This window comes from Catharus ustulatus, chromosome 2 (genome assembly GCF_009819885.2).
Source record: "Catharus ustulatus isolate bCatUst1 chromosome 2, bCatUst1.pri.v2, whole genome shotgun sequence".
Classification (NCBI taxonomy): Eukaryota; Metazoa; Chordata; class Aves; order Passeriformes; family Turdidae; genus Catharus; species Catharus ustulatus.
In genome coordinates this window covers 77,346,206-77,367,191 of record NC_046222.1, presented here as the reverse complement: position 1 = coordinate 77,367,191, position 20,986 = coordinate 77,346,206, and positions in this window count along the sequence as shown.

Sequence of the window (20,986 nt, the reverse complement as noted above, 5' to 3'; positions counted from 1 at the left end):
AAAGAAAGAGAGAAGGAAAGAAGATCAGCGTAACAGATAACAAAACAAAACCCAACTCATGCTTATTACTGTGGGCAGTAAAGGAGGAAAAAGTCATTACACTGCTCAATCATATTCAGAATAGCAGCAGGTTTTCAACATTCAGTCACAAACCCTAGACACAACACCATACGGACTGCTATGAAGAAAGCACTAACCAGAATAAGTTTTAAGGGTCATTTTTCAGAAACCAATTTTTATGTGACAGAGGTATATGGTTTTGTGTATTGGCAGCAGCGCTGCAACCAATGGTGTTATTTTTTTACTACACAGCACCAGGATCTGGAGTAGTTGTTATTTGGCTGAAACTACATGACTTGCATCATCTAAACCAACCTGTCAACCTGAAAGTGACCTAACCATGATTTATGATTGTATTTTTCTAGATTATTAAAAAGAAAAAGGGAAAGAAAAACAAAAGAAAAAAAAAATAAAAGTAAGGGTGAATTTCCCACTACTGCATTCTAAAGCCACCTGATGTAGATGTTTACTGGTTTACTCTAGTGACTGTATTGCTTCTGTGTTGAGTTCACTACAGCACACAAGCAACACACTAAAACTCCAGCTATTGCTCCAACACTGCAAAAATTAGCAGCCATTTTTTAAAAGAGATCTAATATTCTGGAAATTACTTTCTGGTCAAATTAAGATTATATCACGACAGCTCTTGAAAATCAATATAATGATTTCTGAGTTGTTAACACATGCAGAAAAAGTCAAGCCCAAGAAAAAAACCCCCCAATTCTTTTGAATTGCATGTCTGAGGAATAAAGATACCTCAACTTTGTGCTGAATTATGATACCCTGACTAATGTTTCATGATTTGAAAAAATGTATTTGCTATATTATGTTTTTCCATAATCCATAGGAGGCCCTCTTGAAAGGAGATGACATTTTATTTCCTACTTTCAGAATAAACCAGATATTCTGTGAGAAAATGCTTCTGCATCTTGATGGGATTCTTAACCACCCAACTAGTTCTATGAGATGATATCCAATTTCTCATGTTTTCACTCATTTCTTTCTATACTATGATAGATAAGTGCAAATTTTGAAATACGTGCTGTCTTTAAAGTTGTCTATCTATATATGTGGAATTTGGATTGTTGCAAATATAAGTACTGTGCTGGTATGACATGATTCAAGATATTTCAAATGTGAGGAAAATGTAAGTTATTCTGCAGACTCACTTGTCTAATCTAATTTTAGCCACCTTGAAGTAAAGTATGTGAGTCGAGCAGCTCCTCTTGATGCACAGCATAGTTAATGGAAGGAGACAGTGTGAATGACTGTTAGACAGAACGAGTGACTGTTCCTTCAGTTGTAAAATAATGACCTAAGACAAGCGGAAGAGACTTTGCATAATTTAAAGACAGATATAGACAACTAAATTGTGTTGACTTAAATTTATAAGATGAATCCCAATTGTAAAATTCATTAGATAACTAAGCCCAGAAATAATAAAAGTTTAAAAATTTAGATAAAATTTGTAAACATCACCTGTTTTTACCTGGAGTAAATGGTTGCTAGGATGTGATTGGTTGTGAATAGTAGTAGAATAGCTCCCCAGTAAATCAGCTCAAGTAGATGGAGTTCAGCAGAGAAGTTCCAAATTTCCCAGTAAAGACCTTTAGACTCTGTAGTCTCATTAGCTAGAATAGAGATCCTATGCAAAATCTTTGACTAAAACTAATCAAAAAACCACAACATATACAAGGACTGGGCATGGCACTCAGGGCCATGGTATGGTTAACAAGGTGGTGTTTGGTCAAAGATTGGACCTGATGATCTCAGAGGTCTTTTCCAACTTAATTAATTCTGTGATTCCATCTACAAATTTATATTACCATAGTTAATATGTTACTTCAGAAAACCAAAATACTTATGTATACCTATACAGTTAGTATTTCTGCCTGGTTATGTGTATCATTTTCTAATACATTGGATAACCTGTGATCTTTCTAGTCTAAAAATTGTATTTTTTTCCTTATCAGTATATAAACAAAGAATAAGATACCTTGGTATCTACATTTTTATAAATATGCAGCACATGGGAACTTTGAAAAAATGATGATTTAGGAAAAAGTTTTCTTCTCTACTGTGCCAAGTACTTCACTAATTTATGCAAATCTTTGAAATATGTATTTATCAGATAAATGAAAAGGAAAGATAGATTTCCATTTAAAACAGAAGTTATGGAGTTAGTGCTTAACTCATTCTACTTCCATCCACAGTTACATTATCTTCTGAAAATACAAAATTTCTTTAGTCATACGTCCTCTGAATCCTTAGTGGATTACTTCCTTCTTTTGGTACACTGTCTTTAACACAATGTTTAAGGTGTAGATTTTAAAATCTCTTCTTGGACGCTGCTCAGCATGCTTACACTTTTGAGGAAGATGACAAATGTTGCAGCGGCAATAATTTATTTATTTATTTATTTATTTATTTAATTGATTGCCTAGATAAACAGATACAGAAAAAAGAAACCAAAACCAAAAGAGAACAAAACAAAAATGAAGGCTCCCACACTTTTCTGTTAAAAATCTCCTTTAGCAAAACTTCAACCATATACACATTTACCATTAAAGCACCATTCCAGACACAGCTATTCTGAGGAAGTACATCCTTGCAATTTTTCCTATTCCCTGCCCTTTATTCCTGGTGCAGAAAGTGGCTGTATAGCCTCTGCTGATGCTATTCTAACTTGTGCTACCAAAAGTGCAGTTGAATCTTTTTTACTTTTTCAGTTACTTTGTGATTTACTCTTGGTCATATTCATTGATTTATCCTTCACAAGGTCCCGATATTTTGAAAATGCAACTTTTGAAGTTATTGAAAAAGAAATTGACAGTGTGATTTAAAAAAAAAAAAAAAGAAATAAAAAATAAAAAAAAACCAAAAAGAAACATGCTCTCATGGAGGTTGCTGTTGGTGTAAACAATACAAAGGCAAGTGGCTCTTCACTCCAAAACCTCCCTCACCACCCAGCCACCACATACAAGGTTACAGTCAGTTACTGACTTTCAGCAAAATCACAGGAACTGATTGTATTTGGAAGTGGAAAGATCTAAAACTTTAACAATGTAAGATAGAAAAACAAGCTTTAAAAAACCTTAGTATAGCACTTTGTTTTAAGTGCAGAAATGGCTAAGAACAGATAATTACTGAAACTGAGCTAAGTCATTAAGCCGTTGTGGTTTGTAATATCTCTCTGTACTTTGATTCTAAGAGAGTTGCATTCTGTGCTATGACTCTGAATTATCTTTTCTGGATTTAACTGCAGCTAACTGCAATTTAAGGAATACAAAGACTTCAATTGTTCAAGGTGTTTTTTCATTTTTTTATTTTTTTAAGCCCTGCCCCCCACCCAAGTCCTTTCTGTATAATAAGTATGCTTTGTTGCAAAAGTAGTGTACATAAAAGAGATCTTCCAGAATAGACTCCCATTTCACCCTTCAGATATTGTCTTCGTGGAGTCAGGAAAAAAATCTCTTTGTGGAACCCCGCTTAGTTATGTTAATGTTACTTCTGCTGGTATTTGAGACAGGCTAGTTTATCTAGTGCCTTCCTTTGGGACTGGCATGTGTGACAGAAGACCTGCATGAGATCTGTGTCTTCTTGAACTTACAGAGTTGGGCCAGCCATCTTAACCAAATGGCTTTCTGTTCCTACACTCAAGCAACTGAATTAAAGCCACTTTCTCTGAATACCGGCTTCATGTGACTTTACATACTTTAACAGCCTTTTTGTAACAGGACACTTGAAAAATCTGTCACTGAATAGAGTTGACAAGTTGAAAATGAGCTCGCAGTGTGCCCTTGTGGTGAGCAGTATCGTGAGGTGATCAAGAAGAGTGTGGCCAGCGGGTCAAGGCAGGTGATCCTGCCCCTCTACTCAGCCTCAGTGAGGCCACATCTGGAGTGTTGTGTCCTATTCTGTGCTCCTCAGTACAATTTATAATAACGTTAGCATTGAAAATATGCAAGATGAAAAAATTACAGTGATGGAAGTAAAGCTTGAGAAAACTGTGCTGATGATTCAAATATCGTCTTGTATTTCACGTGCATCTACAAACCTGTCACGAAATGTTTGCAGAAATTTTTCAGCAGTAATTTTAAAATAATTTAAAGTAGGAGACGTTCATAGCTAACTCTGTACTAAATATTCCAAGAAAGTTTCAGAGACTTGTCAGAAATTAGAAACTTCAATTTCTGTGAATAATGTCATATTTGGTAAAGGCTCAATGTTAACCTTTTCTATATCATTCCATTTGAGTTTTACAAGATACAACTTCAGTATTCCTGTCTTCCTCCTAAAATGGATACTCATTGAATAAGTTCTTTTAATAAATTTACTGAGGCAACAGTAGTTATGCACGTAAACTTTCCAGGATGACAGTATCTAGTTTATGGACAGTAATTTTACGATTACAAGCCGCACCATTTTACTTAAAGTTTTGCTCCGTACCCGGAAGTGAGGCTTGTATTCTGGAGTGGCTAATATATGAAAAAAAATTCTGAAATTTGCCAACCGGAATGTGAGCATGCAGCAGCCCTGAGCTGAGCTGAGCCTGCATGGCCCTGAGCAGCACCAGGGCTGCCCCCGACGGCTGCGGGGGAGAGGGGCCGGGGCCAGCGGGGGAGGGGGGAGCCGTGCCAGACCAGGGCCATTCCCCGGTGGGGGAGGGGGGAGCCGTGCCGGGCCGGGGCAGCTCCACAGCAGGGAGGCCAGGCAGAGCCCGCACGGCCCCGAGCCAGTAAACCCAGCATTCCCGCAATTCTGTTACTAATTGGCCACTTTGTGAAAGTAGTACAGGGATCCTTGCTGCGAACAAAAGTGCAGCTTTCAATCCGGTGCGGCTTGCATATGGACGAAAAATAAAATGTTGCTGACAACCTGGAAGTGCGGCTTATAATCCGTGCAACTTGTAATCGTGAAATTACTGTATTTACAATCCAAACATACAATTTTCCTGAGTTAACGTAAGCAAGGATGAAAGACCCTTCACACCAGCATGTTTAAACTGGCTAAAATATTCTCATATTATCTGATTACTTGTTCTACTTTCCTTGATATCTCTCAGTTTTAATGCTTGAAGAGTACAAACTTGAGAAAATCTTTTGTTTGGAAAAAATTCCACACAGATTTATTTGAAAGTATTTTGAATTCTTTGGAACAGGATCCATTTGTGCCAACATTTGGGTTCTTTGATAGGTAATTCCAAGTCCAGCCTCTCAGAAGAAAAGAATCTCAAAGTAAGAAAATCTGGGATTTTTCTGAACATATTTTGTGGATTTTGACTACATATTTTAGATCCACAGTGGAACCAAGTGATTTCTGCGCTGGTGTGGGTTACCCCCTGTACTGGATTGACCTGGGCTGGCTACCAGGTGCTCACAAAACCATTCTCTCCCTCTCACTCTATCAGTAGGAAAGGGGGAGAGAATATGATGAAAAGCTTTTGGGTCAAGATAAGGATGGGGAGATTGCTTATGTGTTACCATGACAGGTGAAGGAGACAGAACTCGGGGATATTAATTTAATTTATTGCAAATTAAACACAGTAGGATAATGAGAATAAAGAACAAAACTAAACCCACATTCTCTGTCTCCCCTTATCCAACAGATAAGAAGGATAAAAGAGAGAGGGTCCTCTCCAGGATCATTAGTTCCTGTTAAGAACCTGCTGTAGCATTGGTTTCCGTAGACTTCAGCTGTCTTCAGGACAAATCTACATGCTCTGGTATTTGGTTGTCTACAGGCTGTAGGGTGGATCTCTGCTGCACCATGGTCCTCCTGGGGCTTCATTGGGACAACCTGCCTCACCATGGCCTGCATCATGGTTTGCAGGGCAATCTGCACCTTGAACAGCCACTCCCTCTCCTTCCTCCCTGACCTTGGTGTCTGTAGGGCTATTTCACATTTTTTCCCTCCTCTCTTGCAGCTGTTGTGCAGGCATTTTTTCCTGTTTCTTACATAAGTTATTACACAGGTGCTACTGCTTTTACTGGTTGGCTCAGCTTTGGCCAGTGGAAGGTCATTCTTAGGAGCAGGAGGAACTGCTGTCATGACCCAGCAGTCATCCCTGCATCTCCTACCCACACACCTGCTGGCAAAACAGTGGGTGTTTTGTTCTGTACAGATGTCTATGTGTCTATATCTGTAGGAGTCTATGTTATTTTCAGATCTTCTATTTTTGTTCCCTTTTCCCTATTTATTATATAGAAAATAAAACAAAACACAAAGCCATGCCTCAGGTGAGCCTCCTGGGCTCAGACATTCAGCCATTTGCCATAGCCATTTTTGTAGTATAAACTCAAATTAGAAATGGAGGTAAAACTGAACAGCTGACAACACTCACAAATAAAATGTTGACATCAATTGTAACAAAACCATTTTGCATATAGATTATGAATTCCACAGAAAAAAAGGAAATAAACCATAAACACAGAGTAAATCTCATTCACTTTTGAAATGTTATCAGGATAGTAGCTGTACAGACACATTTTTTCATTTAGTACAAAATCAGATTTCAGATGAAAACTGCATTGCTGTTTTTGCTGTAGAAAAAGCTTCCACAGAACAGTAATCCATAAATATAAGCTGGGACTTAGAGCCTAATGTGACTAATCACTCTAAGATTTGAATATAGAACTTAGGAGGCAATATCTGACCGCAAATACAACTTACTACATCGTAAAGGCTATAGCAGAGGGCTATATTAATCTTAGGGATGGATGAACCTTGAAAATTCTGCCTGCAAAGCAAACTCACCAGCCTATCTGATGTGCTCTCAAAGCCTGCAAGCACAGCAGGGTGATGTATTTGATTTGTGAATGTTTTTCATTCAGCAAAAGAGAGCATGAAAAATAGTCTTTACTTCCAACCAGCTCGTGGCTTTATGCTTTGTTTACAAAAGTACATCTCTAGTTCCTACATTTTTTGTAATACAACTTTGAAGACTACAATTCCATTTTAAATACCAAAACAGTGGAATCCTGATCTCAGTCACCTGAAGGTTTGAATCTTCTTTATTACACCTTATTTTCACCTGGGCTTTATCTTTCTACCTTAGTTTTGGGGTAGAAATTATTGACCTTTCCTAAGACTGTAATTATTTGAGGAGAGCAGCCCATGGAAATTTTAATTTTTGACTTTGTGAAAACAAGAAAGGTAACACTATGAACAAAATAAACATCCTTGCTGCTGTAGTATTCTTGTGATCCTAGTACTAATACTGCACTGTAGTGCATGCCTCAAAAAATAATTGTATTAATAAGGATTTAACATATTGCTTGATTATAAGCCAGATTATTTTTTCTGTAACTATACTTAGAATTCCTTAATTATCTACTGCTGATAATTTTTCATAGTAGAGACAACAACAAGCCTTCCTATAATCTTGTTAGCTAATAAAATTGTAATTTTCCCATTTTATGTCACCTTCTTTCCAAGTCCTCTGGAAGAACTTGTGCTTTTTGGATGGGGAAAAAAAACCAGTCTAGATGTTGAATCCCAGGCAAGCTATAACTCAGAATAGAAAAGAATTTTCATTCCTATGGGGGGAGGGGGGGGAAAAGAGGGACAAAAATGGACAAAAGAGAAGTTGTGGAATCACTCAAGTGCCTGTATCTATTAATTTTCTCTTGTTAAAAAAGTTCAAATTACTGTTCAAATTACACAGAATTAATAAAGCTAGCATACATTTTACTGTAAGAACACATTTATTTGTTTCCTTATGTTATTTTTGAGGGTGAGAAAAGTCATAGTACATTTCAAAGCAAATTTGCTATCTAGTTTCATTTTTCAAGTGATAATACCTGTCATGAGTGATAAATATTATAAAGCTGAGTGTAAATGCCCTTTATTGGTTCCTGTTAATTTCAAATATTTCTCGTGCATTTTCATTCCAATTTTTCTTTTCAATATTATAGTACTGTTAGTTCTTCCCGTTTTTCTCACTTTCAATCCTCCCATTCTCTTCCCTTTCTAGAGTTATGTTGATTTTTACCAGATGCCTTCACTGCATTACCCCAATCCTTGGAACAGATAATATTCAGAAAGATTAAACAGAGATGATGTTCTTGCTTATTTTCACCATTCTTATTTCACTGCAAATATATTTAAATCAGCCTGTTCCAGTTTTCATGGCTTTTCTTCCTCTCCTGTCTTATTTCCATGCTCTGCAATGTCAATACACTTAGATCAGCTCAAAATGCAGTTTGCTCTGTAATTCTGTGAAATTCTGTTCTTGTAATCACTAACAGAAAAAATTATATTTGTACAAATTACAGTAATTTCACGAATACAAGCCGCACCAATTTGACCAAAATTTTGGTGGAAACCCGGAAGTGCGGCTAATATTCCGGGGGGGCTAATACATTAACAAAATTCTAAAAGCTGCCAACACGGAAGTGAGAGCCCGCGGCAGCCCCAAGCCAAGCTGGAGCCCGGCCAGCCCCGGCAGAGGTGGGAAAGCCTGGCAGAGGCGGGGCCAGCAGTGTGGGGGGCGGGCGGCAGAGCCTGAGCCAGCAGGGCGGGGCAGGGAGGGCGGCAGAGCCTGAGCCAGCAGGGCGGGGGAGCCCGGGAGAACTGGGGCTAGCAGTGCAGGGGAGCATGGCAGAAGCAGGAAGGCCGGCGGGTGGGGCTGCCTGGCAGCGGGGGAAGCCCAGCAGAATCGGGGTCAGCAGGGTGGGGGAGCCCGGCGGTGCGGGGGTCTGCAGTGCCGGTCAGGGCGAGGAAACGCGGCGGCGGTGCAGACGGGAGGGGGTGGCCGGCGAGCCTGGCAGCGGCGGCAGCAGCCCTGCCGGCGGGGCGAGCGAACGCGGCGCAGGGCGAGCGCGGCGCGGGGCGGGCGCGGCGCGAGCGAAAGCGGCGCGAGCGAAAGCGGCACGGGGCGGGCGCAGCGCGAGCGAAAGCGGCGCGGGGCGGACGCGGCGCGAGCGAAAGCGGCGCGAGCGAAAGCGGCGCGGGGCAGGTGCGGCGCGAGCGAAAGCGGCGCGAGCAAAAGCGGCGCGAGCGAAAGCGGCGCGGGGCGGGCGCGGGGCGGGGCGGGGCGCGGCGCGGGGCGAGCGGCGAGCCCGGCGGCAGCGGCGGCAGCCCTGCCAGCCGGGCGAGCGAACGTGGCAGCGGGGCGGTGCTGACGGGAGAGGGGGGCCAGCGAGCCCGGCGGCGGCGGCAGCACCACCCAGCCAGCCCCGCCGAGCCGTGGCGCTGAGCTGGGCCACCCGGCCCCGTCGGCAACCATGAGCGGTCCGAGCCTGCCTGGCCCTGCCCCGAGCCAGTAAAGCCCGCTATGCCGCGATCCTGTTACTAATTGGCCAATTTGTGAAAGCTGCGCACGGATTCTCACGACGAACGAAAGTGCGGCTAATATTCGGGGTGCGGCTTATCTATTGACAAAGACAGCAACATTGTCGAGGCACCGGGGGTGCGGCTTATAATCCGTGCGGCTTGTATTCGTGAAACTACTGTAGTCATGTAGCATTCTTGTATGGATCTTGACATAAATTCGGACTCTGATAGAAAAAAATTGAGAGAGACACTCAAAAACTTGATAAATAAGTTAATATCTTTGCTAGCAACAATATGCAGCCTTTGCTTGTGTTATCAGGCACAAGACTGATCCAGTTTGTCAATAATGAGTGGAAATGTATTTTCTTACAATTCCTTTCTACCCCCTCCCTGCACCCCCCCCCCCCCAGTTTGTTTTCAGCTGATTTTGTGAAGTTAACTAGTCAAATTAATGTCCAGGAAATACTGTAAAGACCACAAGGGGATAGGTGAAAACAAGAAAAATTGCCTTTCAGTGAACTGTGAGTTCAACGGTGTAACAATATTAGACTGCCTACCATATATTCAGATGAAAGTCTTCTGAAGTATATTATTTACTATTCAGTATAGTAGAAATAAAAAAGTTCAATATAGTTGGAAATATTTTACATCAATATTACCAAAATGAGGCAACTCTCATTTCTATTTTAGAAAAAACACAGTTCTACTGATCTGATGTTTAAAATGGCATAAACTGAATTATGTTCCTTTATAATAATTATGATTTATAATATTTCTTATTTATAATAATTATGAATTATTGTATGTCCCTTCTGCATTTGGCTAGATAAATAAATCAGTTTTAAGCATCTGAGCAGTATGGCAGTGAGTAAACCTATAATCCGCTTTAAATGTAGAGTTTGGGGAAAGAAAATCAACTCAATTATTTATTTCATAATATTTGAGACAAAAAATGAGCTACTTTGTATTTAAAGTCTGAGCTTTAATTAAACTCTCATCTGATTGATGAACTGTGATCCAGAACTTGTTTTGACTTAAAGAAATTATTCAAAAAATTGGCTAGTAATAAATTAATTTGGTTTTCTTTTGACAAGTTTCTGAACAAAATTTGTGTTTGACATTATTCATTCACAGTTAGTTTTGATGCTATAAAATCTGCCTTCTTGTTTTTTAAATGAGGAGGCAAAGTAATATTTTGCATTTTGGGACTTCCAAGTATTTATTTATAGCAGTGTTGCATTACCATGCTGTTAGTTTTGGGGAGTTTTGTTTTGCTTTGTTTTGTTTTAGTTTTTGTTTGTTTGCTTGTTTGTTTGTTTTCTGTTAATAATGCAACACTTCAGATTAATATTAATTTAATGCAGCTTTCTTTTATGTCTCTGACACACTTCTCATTTCTATTAAACTGTTTTGCATTACTTCAAAGTGCTGTTGATTTAGGAGTTGTAAATATGTAAAAGGATAATTTGCCATGTCAGTAGCATGCATCAGCTGTCTGGTTTTGTGTTTATTGTTGCTCTTGTATTTGTTTGAACATAATTTCATTGCAAGAAAATATTCTGCATCTAAAAGTACTTTAAACGATTTTGAATCTAAGAACACTTTGTCTTCATCTTAGAAGCATTGCTGACTTGGCCTTGTTCATTAATAAGTTTTCTGTTATTTTTCCAGCTTTTTTGCATTCATTCCCATAATGGCAAAGTCATAATAATATTACTCATATTAGCATTAAAATAACACTCATTATTTGATTTTCTTTGGGTTTCCTTTGTGTGCAAAGAATAATTTCCTAATTAGTAATGTGCCATGACTATTAAAAAGAAAAAATATTCTACATATTCTAACCATCATTATGCTTGTGGTGGCTGTAGTGATAACTCTTAAAAGCACAGTAAACTATAGCTCTCAGGAAGTATTGTGAATCAACCCAGCCTGACAATGGAAAACAAATTACGACAACAAAATTAAGACACCAAAATACATTCAGACATGTGGAGAAAGACTTAGAGACCAGCTTGTTGTGAAAACGTCAAAAGCTTTTACTTTTTTTGTCCACATCGGAATAACTTAGATACAGGAAGGAGCGTAGCACTCTAGATATTGTAGGTTAATGCAGAAATGCGAGCATATGTGTATGTGCCATGCAGCACTGCCTACTCACTTTGCAGGGCTGAAGTGGATTTACTAGTTCTGCCCTCCCAGCTAGGCCATCACTGGATACAAGAAAAATGTGTGGTAACAAGGATATTTGCACAACATTGCTTTGGAGGTAAAGCCAAAATGCCTTCACTAGGGTGCTGGAGGTATAGTCGTTCTTCTTTTGCAGTTTCAATTTCAATGAAGATTTCTCCAGTAATTCTTGGAGAAAAATACATAAAGAAGTGTATCCTTAAGCATTTTTTGTGACTTGAATGAACTTTGCTACAATTTGGGTTATGTGTTCTATGTAAAAGATTAAAACCACAGGAAATGTCTCTCTAGCTGTCTGTTTCAAAAGTGAGTTGAATGTGATGGCAGAAAGTAATGTTAAGTGATTTAAACTTGATAGCTTTGAAAGAATAAAACTGAAATTCTGCCATGCTGTTGTCAAGGCATAGAGGCAAAGATGCTCCTTTACTACACAGGCACCACAGTTGCATTCTGGCAGCATGCAGGAATAATAGTCTTGTGTATTTCTTTGTTGGATAAGGGAATGTGACTACAATTAAACTGTGAAGTTCATAGAAGAATAGAACATCTGAATTTGCATTCAGTAATACCTGCTAGCAGGCTCTTCAGTTCATATCATTACATGCCAGCTTGCTGACATGCAATGTCAGCTACCAAACCAATTAAGGCAAGTCACCAGAGTAAATGCAGCTACCGCCAGCCATGAAACTGAGCCGAAAAATATTTCACATCCTTGAAGGCTAAGTAACTATAACTTGCCCTGTAGAAAATACCAGATGTTTGGCAGATACACGTAGTGCCCTGCATTCTGTCTATGAGGGCAGCCTGGATATTTGACTGCACAGACATTATGGAGAAATTATGGGAAGGACTGGAAGACCAAGATCTGTAGCATCTAAAAACGAGACAAATGGATACCACTCCTGTGAGAGATAATAGATGATGCCTGTACTTAATAGTAGTAGATCCTGGACTGCTTATATCTTAAGCTATGCAAAAGACAATGAAAAGAAATCACTTTTAGGTCAACCACACTCCAAGGCCGCATGAACAGTATAAATGCAGAAAGAAAAGCACACAGAGAACTTTCATATCTCTCTAATATCAGGGAAGGATTTGAACTGGATTGATACTGTTGAGTTTGTTGACAGGGACTGATAGACATGGCTACTTAAAGTGTCTCTATATTATATATAGAATGAAGGGGGGTTGTTTGGTTTGTTTTGCTTTTAAAGGAAGTATTTACCTCTACAGAGTTACAAAAATATGAAATATAACTCTATATGCTATTTAATTATAACTTTTAATGTAACAGGTTTGACATAGGTAGTACAGTTTGACACAGGTAGTCTCTCTTACTACACTCTGTATTTCAGTGATGAAAACAACCCCCAATTAAAAAAAAACAAAAACAACAAACAAACCAAACAAAGTAAAAAAGGGAGCAAAAAATGTTGAATTTACATGCTGTCATAAATTCGGCCATGTGAAATGGAAGCTGGGCCAAAGAATGCAGTGGGTGTCATGAAAGTTATGAATAATAAATTTTCTCATGTAAAAGCAATTAAGAAGACATTGATCTAAAGATTGAAATAGTCTAGTTGATATACAACTTGCAATATATTCAAGCAGACATTATCTGTACAGGAAGTCATTGCAACACCTGAATAAAAGATTCAGACATCATGCATTTTGAGATACAATGTGCAGGTCATGGAGTAACATAAATGGAAAATTCATTCTAACCTGTAGGCTTATAGTTTGCATAAAATATATCATTTGTGTCCAAAATTATTGAATTCTAGTAAGGATTTTGGAAATCCTGCTAATGACAATGTTTATGGACTAGGAATAAGCTCATGCTAATAGCGAATCATAAATCTTGAGTGTTGTAGAAGCATGGATGCTAAAAGAAAAAGAAAAACAAATCATTGTCCTTACACTCTAGCCTATGTCAATGTAAAATAAAACTTGACATTTATTATCTTTATGTACATGAAAATACTACAATGCCATAATAATAAGGGTCACTTTAAATTTGCACTGTGATAGGTTGGGCAGAAAATAAAATTTTGGGGTTTATGCTATGCAGAATAAATGCCATATCAAGTAACTGAGTATCATCCTAACAACTTCTTGAAACTGAAAATTAAAATTCATACACAGAGACACTTAGACACATGGACTAAAGAGTGAAAGAATAAGACTTTTATCTCAGTAGTAAACAAGTCTGTACATGGGCTGATAACAGCCCAGGAGAACATGGTACATAATTAAGAAAGGTTCAGAAGAACCAATGTTTGAGAGTAGACCATAGCTGTTCTACTATCATCTCCACAAGGAAGCTTCATTTCATGCTTTGGACTGAGTTTCAGTTGTTTTGCACTGGCTTTTGTTAATGCCCATGTGCAAAAGAAATCACCCATTTATTTGCTCTACATAGAGGAGGTCTCTTCAAATATCAAGTGCTCTAACATCTAGTTCCTCTATATAAGTGAAAGCCAAAAAATCCGAAACAAAACAACATGAAGACTCCAGACAATTTTTCCCTGCACTGATGTGGAAAGAGTGAGTCTGGATGAATGGATCTGCATTTTTTATGTATAAATGAAGCTGCGAAAGATTCAAATGAACGAGAAATGGACTGTAAGAACCTGTGTTATTTACAGTCAACTTTGTTGCTACTTATTCTATCTGAATTTTTTCAATCTTTCACACAAATAAGAAAAATGTAAGTGTACACGCGTGTATCAAATCTAAATGTGTGTTTATGCAAGATGAATATCAAATTTGTGAGTTAGGGGTTTCCAGCCTATGCTTCAAAAACACTGTAAAGTACAACAGGAAAATCTCCATTTATTTACATCTCCTGAACTGTCTGCTACCACCATCATTGAAATAGTATTCCTTCTAGTCTTACACAAAATATATTATCTTCTGCAAAACTTCTATGTCCTTCCTTTATATATCATGTCAGTGGACTTTTTTTTTTCCAGTTCTTTTACTGAGAGTAGTAAACTCTCTGTTTTATTTTGTTTTTCAATTAATTTACTGAGAACACACAATAGAGCCAAGAAGAGCTAAAGTTATCTTACCAGAAGGATGATTTATCTATCTAGAGCATTCTGAGAAAAATCCTTGGGTCACTTCTGCAAGGCATTATTACACTGAAAATGGTCAGAATGGAGTACCCTGCTCCAGCATGCAGTATGATGCCTCTATTAATAATCTTGATTGTACAAAATTCTGACTAGCAAAATTTCTGTCACACCTTCCACATGAACAAATGCCTCACAATTGCTGCTTTTTCTCACTTTAAAGTGTGTTTATAGATCAGGCTTTTTCCTTCATTATTTCTTTCTGAGACAGCTTGTATCTACAATCAACTGCACCACAGCATGTGCAACTAACAGGAGAAGATGGAAGCCAGATTGTCGCTAGAAATTGCCAGAAAACTACAACCTAGTTGCCATTACTGAAACTTGGTGGGCTGTATTACAGGACTGGAGTGTGGCTATTGATGACTACAAGCTGTTCAGAAGGGGCAAGAGAGGAAGAAGTGGTAGAGGGGTTGCCCTCTACATTAAGGAAATTATAGAGGGCAGATATGTCTCTGAATAATAGCCATGAGCAGGTTGAAAGTAAGAATTAGAGACTGAGCATCAAAGGGAAAATGATGCTTGGTATTCTACTACAGGCAACTTCCTTACTCCAGCTACAGGAGGCATCGTGCTTGCAGGCTCTTGTCCTGCTGGAGGATTTCAACCACACAGATATCTGCTGGAAAAGCAGCACAGTGAGCTTCAGGCAGTCCAGGACACCCCTATATGCACTCACCAGTGTGGGATGTATTACCAGACCAGATGGCCGCCCATGCAATTGAACTAATCATGGACATTAAGACTGGACGCAGTCTGGTCTGCAGTTGTCATGCATTAGAGGAGTTCACAGTTCTGAGGGATATGGGTCAGGTGAAGGGTAAAGTCTTCAGAGTAAAGAACTTCTGAAAAGCAGAATTCCAGTTGTTTAACAGTTAGCCAACAGGACACCCTGGGAAATCGCCCTCAGGAACCAGGAAGGAGAATAGAGTTGGCAAATCTTTAAGAACACTTTCCACAGAGTGCAAGAGTTCTTAATCCCCAGGTGTCATAAATCGATAAAGGAGGCAAGCACAGTCATGACCGAGTTGAGATCTGCTGAGCAAACTGAAGGGCAAGAGGAATAACACAGCCAATGGAAGCAGATGTAGGTATCCTAGAAAGACCATGAGGAGATAACTCAGTTGTGAAAGGATGAGGTCAGGAAGGCAGAGGCATGGCTGAAATAGAATTTGACAAGTGATGCAAAGAGTAACAAGAAGGGCTTCTACAGGTATGTCAGCCAGAAAAAGCAAGCAAATGAAAGCATATGCCCCTGATGAGCACAACTGGTAAACAGCTGAGGAGGAGAAGGCTTAACTTAAGAAGAATTTAACTTTTGCCTCAGTTTCACTGGTAGTCTCTCTTCCCATATCCCTTGAGTGGATGGATCACAAGATGGGGACTGGAGGAACAAAGTATTTCCCACTCAGATCAGATTCATGACCTGCTTGCTGGCAAAATCAGATTGATCTTCACTAGTGCTCACACATTTATTCACACACCTATACTTGCTCCAGTTCCTTGGTACCACTGATACTGATCTATCAAGATAGGGTACTGTCTTATAAAGAACTAGACATTAAGAATAAAAAAAACCTATAGGTGTTCAGAGAATAGAGAAAATATTCATGGCCACCTGAGGAATCTGAACATAGATAACTCCGTGAGACCTGATGCCACATACACCAGAGTCCTGAGAGAACTGACTGATGCAGTTGCTAAGTCATTCACCACCATATTTGGAAAGTCATGCCAGATGAGGTCCCAGGTAACTAGAAAAAGGCAGGCATTGTACCATCTTTAAAAAGGATATGAAGGAGGACCCTGGGAACTACTGGTCTTTCAGCCTTACCTCTGTGCCTGAGATCATGGAATGGATCCTGCTAGAAGCTCTACTAAGGCACATAGGGGACAGGAAGGGCTTATGCTTCACCGAGGGCAAATCCTGCCTGACCAACCTAGTGGCCTGTGAGGGAGTGATGACATCAGTGAACAAGGTAAGAGCTATGGCTGTCAGCTGGCTAGACTTCTCAAGTGCCTTTTCCTCATCAACATCCTTCTCTTTATATTGGAGAGTGATGGGTTTGATGGATGAACTGTTTGATGGATAGGTAATTAAATGGGTGGTTGCATCTAGAGGATAGTGGCTAATGACTCCGTGTCCAGATGGACATTGGTGACCATTGATGTGCCTCATGGGTCCATTTTGGGACCAATGATCTTTAATATCTTCATTAATGACACAGACAATAGGACCAAGTGCATCCTCCATTGTTTATATTGGAGACATAGGAACACAGAGTTGGATAGGTATCTTGAAACACTAATTCCTGTTTCTTGCCATTCATGAATTCAGCAACTCAATTTGAAAGACCAACAGACAGGTTTATGGTATTTTTTTCTCCCATAACTCCATTGCATCACAGTTAATAATGATTATTTTAATATCCAGTGGCCTTTATTCAATTAAACATTAACTTTATCGGCAGGCTGCATGCTGTACAATCCATCTGTCCTTAGGCAATAGATAAAGAAATCATGAAAGTCTAGACAGTTCCTGACTTCAATCTCTAACTTTTATCTGAGAAAGTTTTTTCTATATCCAAGAGTGTGAAATGAAAGATGAAATACAAGGATTAAAGTTCAGAGGTGGCAGTGATGGTTTAAGATGAAAGAGGAAAAGAGAAGGCAAAATAATAAAAAAACCTCTGCAAATAGAGTATCTTGTTGCATTAACTATTATTACTGATTTAAGAATTGGAAATGCAGTTTCTGCTCCACAAGGTGAGTACATTAAAGACTTAAATACCATTGAGTCTGGTTGTAATGTTCAGCACAATTTTAAGGAAAACATCATGAAGTAAAAGAAACATCTTGAAAGATTATTATTTATCTGGATGGCACAGAGACAATTTTTATGTATACATATATACCTCTTTTTCTTGGTCCAGGTAACCTTATAGTAAGCCACATATATAATTAAATATAATTATTAGTTTCATACAAGCTGTTGAAGAAAAACAATCCATGTTTGCTTCCTTCATACTTGTGACAAACTTCTGTGATAAACTGGGTTTGGTTTTTTATAGATATAGCAATGAAAATCCAAGGAGATTGTAATATTTAGACACATATTTTTAACAGATATTGGAATCCACTGATTTATGAAGAAAATGGGGTCTAACTATAGGTTCTATTTTTCCCTCTCTTCTCTCCTCTTCATACACTGGTCTTTGATTTTTAGCTTTTCCCTCCTCCCTCCCTGATCAATAGAAGGCTATGGCACTGTCAACCTCTATCTTAACAGTACAGTCTTCTTTAACACCTTTCTTATATTTAGCCTTTCTTAAATCTCTTTTGATGTCATTTGTGGGCTCATGGTTCATCTGAATGAGGAGATAAAAGCTAATGAAACAGCTTTCTTATACCCTCTCAAGAAAATGGAAACTTTCTGCATGTGTTAAACCTTACTACAGCCCTGTCAAAATCACTTGGTCAAGAGTGCAAATGTCTGATATGATACCAAATCACTGGTTAATTTTCAGGACACAGAAATGAATGAAGTGATCCTAATTAATGTCAAGGGGTCAAGAATACCTCCATTTAGTTTCCAACACTTCCCCCACCAAATCATAACTGTGTTTACGTGGCTTTGTATTCTGTAAATACAATTCAACATGAGAATGTACAGATTGCTGCTGACATTGTTGTTGACCCAGAACCCCAAGGCCAAAAGGATCTGAACTTATAAAGCTGAAGATCAAAGGATTTATTATTGCCTAAGTATAACCTTAACATTTTAAAGAACACACACAATTGCTTAGATTAGTCGAGCTGCAATATTATTAATATATTCCAAATGACTACAGCAAACTTTTAGAGGCACACTGAAATGTGTCAACAAACATGTTAATATTAATGTTTAACAACCACAATAACAAGTTCAATTATTTGTCTTTTCCATTATCTCAAATTCTTGTGATGTTAGATGTTATTGCCTAATTAGAACAACTACAGAGATAAGACTTTCCACTTGCTACTCATTTACACATTCTAGTGAAGTTAATTCATGTCAAGGGATAAATTCCTTTTATCCAAACTGAATACCATGTGTTTGTGAAGATTCATTATCAATGGTTTAATATGCTTAATCAATTCCAAAAAAAATCAAATGTCAAAGAAATTTTTAAGAAACCGCATATATGCAGATAAACTGCAAAGTTTCTTTTATCCATATTTATCATTACAAACAGCTGTCTGATTATTATCTGAAGATATTTTATTCACTGTAGCATAAATGGGATTTATGTGATGATGAAATATGACTTTCAAACTGGGAAACTTCCATAATACATGTTTTCTTCATGGTTTGTGTTTTTACTCACAGTACAAATGAACTTTACATCTACTTTTTTGTCTAGGAGTGCTTAAAATCCTCTAAGGGAGTGACAAAATCCTCAGAAAACTATGAAAGATTTTATCTAAAATGTTTAGAGTCTTTCTTTCTGTTTACTAGATTAAAAACTGTGGTTGCATAACAAGGTTTAATTGTCTTGACCAAAAGTTTCAGGTTTTCCCCTTTCAAGAACTGGAGACACCACCAGGCACCATTTACGCACAGACAGACAGACAGACAGACACACACACACACAGAGACACACAGACTAAAACAAAAAAAAAAAAGAAAAAAGCATTCAGAACATAGACTGATGAGATCAAGGGGATAGACATATTCAGTAGCTAACTATGTTTAATTATTGAATAATAGTATTCTGTTTAATTTTGTCCACACAAACATAATGGCTCTTAATAATGAATAAAAATAACATTGCAATATTTCTGAGAGACTTTGAGATAAAGTGGTTTTCAGTATTTGTTCCTCTCTAAGTTGAAGTTCTATATGTTTTTGAAAGATTCATGAATGTCACCAACTGGCATTTTTCTAGGTTTTTTTTTTCTACTTATAACATTGTTGTCTTTAATTATGGATTTGGAAATATCAGTGATCTCAGAATATCTGTGTATATTTTTCCACTGCAGACTAAAGAGATCTATGATTTTGATAAATCTAAACAGATTTACCATCTGTTCTTTTTCACAGTACAGTGGAGAGCACATTAAAAAGAAATGTGCCATCAGGTACCTATAGGATACTATTTCATAACACCTGTAAAAATCCTCATGTATCTATTTTTTAAAACAGGTGGTAAAAATCAAGTAAAATAATATATTATTCTATACATCCTTGGTTGTGGGGGTCTTTGAAATATTGTAGGGTAAGGTTGTAATTTATTTATTTATTGTAGGAAAAGCTCATCTTTTTTTGTGTAATGTAAATGTAATGTGTAATGTAAATTACCAAATAGGGACATATTCCATCCAGTTTTGTCTATCACAACAGAGAAAAAAAAAATCTTCCAGAAATTAAAGACTGAACAGAAAAGACTACCTGATTCTTCCTCTTGCATTTTTCTAAAATTCAGGATTTTCAAAAGTGTGCAGATATGTCTGCCTTTCACTGGAGATGAAAGTTATTTATATTGCTGTTATTTCTATCCACTCTTTCTGTGTGTATTCTTCACCCACACAAACAGGTATGTATGAAAACACACACACAGATAATTAAATTTTGGAAGACACACTCATTGTAAATTATCTAAATTATTATCTAAATTGTCATAGTTCTAAAGAAGTGAACTGGGCTAATGCTGATTACACCAATTAGTTTGGATAGTGACAACTAGATATAAAGTTACACAAATACTTCTAATCTAAATATGCTGTAATTTAAGATAAATAACATGATGTTTGAAATTCTGGCATCTTCTGGACCATTGTACAGGTTAACCTACGTGTTCATGCTACTTTTGCCAAAGTTGAAGCTGTAACTAAAGCGATTTATTTTTCTGTAAAAAGACAGCAGTGAATCACCTTAAATATATTTTTCTGTTTGTGAGAACTTTTCTATAAATCACTCTGTATTTTTTAATCCCTGTCAAAATAGAGCTTTTTTATCTGTTCGCAGAAAGAAATTTAATATGAATGTTGACAGTATCTGTCATTTTAAGAGATAAATTGGACAAAATGCTAAGCGGGTAAACTCAGTGAATAAAATAATTTTTTTTATTAAAATAGATTTTAGGAAATATTTCTACATTGCAGCCTTACTATACATACTTTTATTTTTCATACCTCTGAATTAAGTGGAAACCATAATTATATTTTCCTGCATTATAGTCCAATCACTGGTAGAAAATAACCATAGGAGGGCAAGAGATTATTCAGTAAAACAATTATTTTTTTCAGTTAAAGCTTAGGAAGAAAAGGTTCTTCCTAACTCA